Below are 6,214 nucleotides of genomic sequence, written 5' to 3'. Positions count from 1 at the left end.
CTAAATAACTAAATAACTAAATAACTAAATAACTAAATAACTAAATAACTAAATAACTAAATAACTAAATAACTAAATAACTAAATAACTAACTAACTAACTAACTATTTGCGCCACAACAGAAACCGGCATAAATATAACAATGAGTTTAGTACATCCATATTTAATTTTTTATTAATTAATGAGTATACGCACTGTTGTTTAAGACATCAATTGTGAAATAATTTTAATAAAAATTACAAATAAGAAAGCCGAGCATGGTCGACCATATGATAGCCTTTAGAACATCCATGCGTATGACTAATATTCCGTTTTTTATTTATTAATTAATGAGTATACGCACTGTTGGTTAAAACATCAATTGTTGAAGAATTTTGTTTTTGTAAGTCGGACAAGTTCAATTCTGTGATACACTACACCAGTGACTATGTTAATAATGTGGAGTTTTTATTAAATAATAAAGCATTTAATTTGTTTATTATCTTTATTCCAAAATATTTTAACAATTAGTCGGCAAGTTGTAAGTCGGGCATGTCCGACTATAGGATACACTACACGAGTGACTATGTCAAGCATGTAGAGTTTTTATTAAACAATAAAGCATTTAATCTGTTTTTTATCTTTATTCCAAAATATTTAAACAAGTAGTCGACATAAAAGGCATTTAAGAAAATATGAGTTTGATAGAGAAGTTTTCGTCAATATTTAAGTTTCTTATGTACGATATTTGTTTCTGTTTGTAAATTTTGATATTTAAGTCATTTTCTCAACGGCACTTTGTATGGCAATAGGCATAAAATGAGATTTGATCATAACGAAAACCGGCGCTATATACTTGATCTATATGTAAAGTTTTGCCGATCTCTAAATAATTATGAGGTTAGGAGAAGCCCTATGTTTAATAATAATGAACCAATTTTAACCATTTTCAATAGGTTTGTTAATCAAATTTCCTTTAGAATATATTTTTAAGGTACAAAGGACACACAGACAGACTTAATAGCAAAATCAATAATATTCAACCTAAAAAAACTTATTCAACTATAATAGTCTTGTAGTAAATGAGCGATATATACATATAAACAAATATTTACCCTAAACTTGTCAAATAATTATTTCTATATTTAAAATTTTATACACATTTTCTCATTCTACTAAAAAAAAAAACTTACAAGCTACTTGTGTTATAAGGAAATAATTATATTAAATAAACTACTTCTTCACTTCAACAACTATCTTATTGTTCTATATAAATATTTATGTTAAAAGTACTTAACAGCGATTGAATAGAAGAACAGGGAAAAAAATCACATTTATGTATATATTTTTTGGTCTGTTTTTTTTGTTTGTACTCAGTGCTTATGTTTTCTACTTTATATAATAGAATTCAGCAGCTTGTTAGTTAGTTAAGTTAATTGTTTATAAAAATTTCATTCATTTTAATGTAAAAACTACTAGAGTAAATTAAGCAACTTAAAAGTTGTTACAAAAGTCCTAATGAATGGTGAAAAAAATTATAATTATATTATAATTTAAAATTATTATATTTATGTATATTTCTCTTGGTATTGCAAAATGTTGTCGGAAGAATATATAAAAAAAATTATTTTTAAAAAGGGGAAATTCATAATAGAAAGCTTTTAGTTACTTTATATAAAGCTCTTGAACATATTTAAGCAGCTGCAGTGATGGTCATTGGTGACTTTTATCTATTTAGTTGTTTACAAGTAAATATAATGTTAAATATTAGTTTAAATTTTAATAAAAATATTTTTCAGTAATAATGATTTTGAATTATTTTTTTTTTTGTTGCAAAATTGCTTTATACCAAATATTCCATTACATTTTACTATTTTCTTTTCTCTCTACCCACCTCCTCCACTTTTCACCACAAAATGTTAAAAGTCATTGTGTGTTGTTTGACTTTGTGCAACAAAAGATTAATGATGGCAAAAATTGTTGCACAATCAACAACAACAACAACAACAACACAAAATGAAAACAAACAGACAAAAGAAGGCAGCAACAAAATAAAAAGTATAAAATCTTTTCACTAAACTTAAACAAAATGTTGTTTTGTTTGGTATAAAAAGTTCTAAACTCTTTTATGTGGAAAAGTCCTCAAGCTGTGAATATTTCCCCACACCAGTCCAAAGGAATATTCAAAGAAGAATAAAAACTTAGAGTTTATGAGTTTACAATCTAATGGTCAATATATAGCATTCTGCTGTTTTTTTTTTTTTGTCTGCTAACATTATAAATTGTTTTAGAGTTTTTTTTACCCTTTTTACCGACTGTCTTTTTATTTTTAAAATAAATAGTTTAAATTTTCTTAAGAGTTTTTTTTACAAAAAAAATCAGCTAGAAAAAAAATAAGATTTAAAAAGTGACTAATGTTAACAAATTTTTTGAAAGTATTGTTAAAGAAAACTAATGACAGAAAGTTAATGAAGGATAATAAATTTAAGCAACAATTTTCTTTAATTTAAAATTTTAAATAACTGTTTTCTTTTAAATTTACAAAAAACCTACTAATACTGTTAAGTCCTTTTTCCTACGAATAACTTATATTAAGTTTTATTAAATATTTTTTAAAATTATACTTATATTACAGCCATATTATTTTGATATTATTAAGTTCAAAATTTATAATTTAAATGTAATACAATTTATTTTTATCCTATTATTTTGTTATCCCACATTATATGTTGATATTTATGTCTATAGATTTATCTTTTTTATGAAATTCTTTCAAGTGTACTTAGATAAAAAATACTCTTTGATTTTCAACTACAATCGTTTGATTTTTGTTTTTATCGTTTAGTAAAATTTGCATTTATTTCGAAGTTTCAAAACACTCTACAGTCAAAATGTACCTATTATATGAATAACCATTGTAAGTATAGAGACGAAGAGATGATCATCTTTAGTGTAAGATAAGTAAGAATCTTGTATAATCACCATCAAATCATACGACATATCAAGATAAATACAAATATTTGTAAACTAGATTTTATTTGTAAAACGTAATTTTCATTCATCTACTGACTGACTGACTGATTCATCATCGCACAGCACAATCGGCTGAACCTAGAATCATGAAATTTTGACAGTATATGTGTTTTTGGTTATGTAGGTCCACTAAAGAGGGATATCTTAATTATCTTACACAATATGAGTGATACAAGAAAAATTCTAAAACCACCTGTATCTACTCTTAAAATTAGCTTTTTTTTTAAAATTCGTACATTTAAGGGGTAAAAATGTGCAAAATCAAAATTTTATAATAAAATTTTTATAAATATTTTGCTAACATCTCCCAAAATTATGAGACAACTTTTTGAGTGTAAGAGGGATAAAACATATATTTAAGGTACTTTTTTTTAGCACATTAAGAAAACTTTTTCGGTTTATTGAATTATTCCTATTAAATTACGGACTAACTCTGTAATATTTATTGTAATTAAAATTTTGCATTTCACTTGGGAAAAAAGTAACAAAAAGGGAAAAACGGAAAATTTAATTTTATTCGAACTCATTGAGACAATGTTTTTTTTTTGAATTTGAAAAAGTAGTCTATTTACTTACACAAAATAGGCTGTTCCTATATTATTTTGTAATTCGAGTAATAAGTAGGGCCAAATTCGAGTAAATTATTTGGTACTTTTTGAAAGCACTATTTTTCTGAAACAAATTGTATTCTTTATTAGTACTTTTCACTTAGGTAAAATTTATTCCACTTTTGGTACTTTTTCTTTTCTCAAATGATACTCTTTGTTTGTTCTTACATGTTCCTCATTGAATAAGATTCTTTGAGAACTTTTAAGTACTTTTTATCTCATAAATGGTACTTTTTAATTTTATAAAATATTCAACCTAGGAACACAATGGTTAACCGGAACACAGGGTCCTTATTAAATGAGAATTTATTGAGAGAGATTTTTGTACTTTTTCGTTTTTACGATGGGACTTTTTGACATATTTACGCTATTGAACAAATACCTATATTGAAAATAAAATTTAAAATGTAGGAACCTTAGTAAATGATATTTTTTAAATTATATATAATATTGAACACAAAAACTTAAAATTTTTGATTAAATGATAATCTTTAGAGGTATTTTATAATAGTTTTTTTTTTCAAAAAGTACTTTCGAAATTTTCTATAATGTGGAAGCTAAATGAATTAAACTTAAAATACAAACTTCTTACTGAATGCGATTTTAAAACAAATGTTTAATGAATTTTAATTTTCTATAAAAGTAAACAAAATTTTGTATGAATTTAATTTAAGTTAGGGTAGCGAAGCTACCAGGGTTTGCTAGTATTTTCATATCTGGGGACACCTATATATACATGGGCTATAAACAGTAGTTATTATTAGCTCATGGATTTCCATGCAAAAACATGTTTTTAGTCATTAGCTCAAAATAACTTTTAACTAGTTTTCTTTTCGAATCAAAAAATTTGCTACAATGTGGCATCGATTTGTTGTTGCATATTTTGTTGTAACTGCATGTTTTGCTTTAAATTGCATATATTTTGCATAATACCAACATTTTTATAGCTTATTTTACATAGGATAAGTGTGTGCCGATTGTCATAGATGTTAGTTAGTTAGTTAGTTAGGTATTTACCATTTACAATAACATTACTCATACGTCCATAAAAATCGTACTGACATATATATTAATCATACGTAACTACCTACATGTCTATAAAAAATTTTTGAAAAACTGCACTAACTACCAATTTCCTAAGGAGAATTTCTTAAAGAACAACTTCATATTGAAAATTTTAAACAAGTTTATATAAAGAAAATATAAATCAAAACTGAAATAAATTGCCGGCTATAGGGTCATCATTTTGTCTGTTATTTTATAAAATTTGTTCCAAATATTTGTTATTTTTCTTCGATAATTCTTTTTTTTCTCATTCTTCTATTTGCACTCTTGTTCAATTTCTTTTTAGACAATTTTCATAAAATGTAATTTTTCAAGCGAATGGACAAATGCGATTATTTGCATTTTTATAAAAAAAATCAAAATCCAAAAAAAAGCAAAATATCAGCACAAATCCCATTGCATTTAAATTCATCACTTTTATCTGCTGTGTATGTATGAGCAATTTTCCTGGAATTAATGGTTTATCGTTTTAAATGCAAGCCGTGTGGGAGAGGGGAGCATAGAGCGATAGAGGATGTCTGAACAAACAAATTTCTGTAGGAGATTTGTATGTGTTTTTGTGTACTGCAACAGTTCAATGAAAGATGTGAAAATGATCTGATCTGATAAACCGTATGCTTCGTTGCCATTTGATATCATTTGATTGTGAGAATGTTGAAATTGTTTGGTTTGCATTTATGGCAGTTGCTTTTCATATATATACAATTTTTTTTTTTTACTTTTTAGCCATCATCAGCATTGAGTAGTTAGTTGTTTGCTAGCTTAATAGCAAAATTGCAATTGTTTCAATTTTACAGTGATAATGATGATGATTTTTTTTAATATGGTTTGGGTTTTATTTTACAACATACACACATAAAGTTTTAAATGTTTTTGCCATCAATCGCAAACATAGTGGAGAATGAAGAAAAAGGTTAAAGTATAAATGGATTTTTACGAAAAATTATTTAAAGGCTAATGGAAAATATGGACCTGTGTACGCATAGAGCTAGTAAAAGAACACCTAACCAATGAAATTTGAAAAACAAGCAACTGCAAATTTATTTGGTTAGGGTTTTTATTTTTTTTTTTTTTTTTGCTTAAAAGGATTGCATGTATTTGGAAAAAATTATAATATTTTAATATGCAGAGATTATGAACAAATAAATGCATAAGCTTTAAAACAAAATTGTCGGAAAATTGATGATGGAGATATTTAGTTAATACAAACAGACTAATAAAAAATTATAATGCAATTCAAAATTAGTATTTTAGGAAAAGAAAAAATCCTAACAAAATAGCTTTAATAACGACACAATGTTTTACAGTTTTTACTAATAAATCGTTCTTAGCTTACACAAAAACATCTGTATTAAAATACTTTTAACTTCCTAAAAAATTAAAATATTAAATCAATTCAGCTGCACATTAAATATATTTTCATAAAATTTTAATTAAACAAATATTTTTCATTTAAATTTCTCAATACTATTCACGCCAACAAATGTTATGGCTTTAAACCAAAACTGAATTTTTAAAAATTCTTTTGT

The sequence above is a fragment of the Lucilia cuprina genome, chromosome 2 (assembly GCF_022045245.1).
Source record: "Lucilia cuprina isolate Lc7/37 chromosome 2, ASM2204524v1, whole genome shotgun sequence".
NCBI lineage: Eukaryota > Metazoa > Arthropoda > Insecta > Diptera > Calliphoridae > Lucilia > Lucilia cuprina.
The sequence above is the reverse complement of the archived record's forward strand: the minus strand, read 5'-3'. Positions refer to the sequence as shown.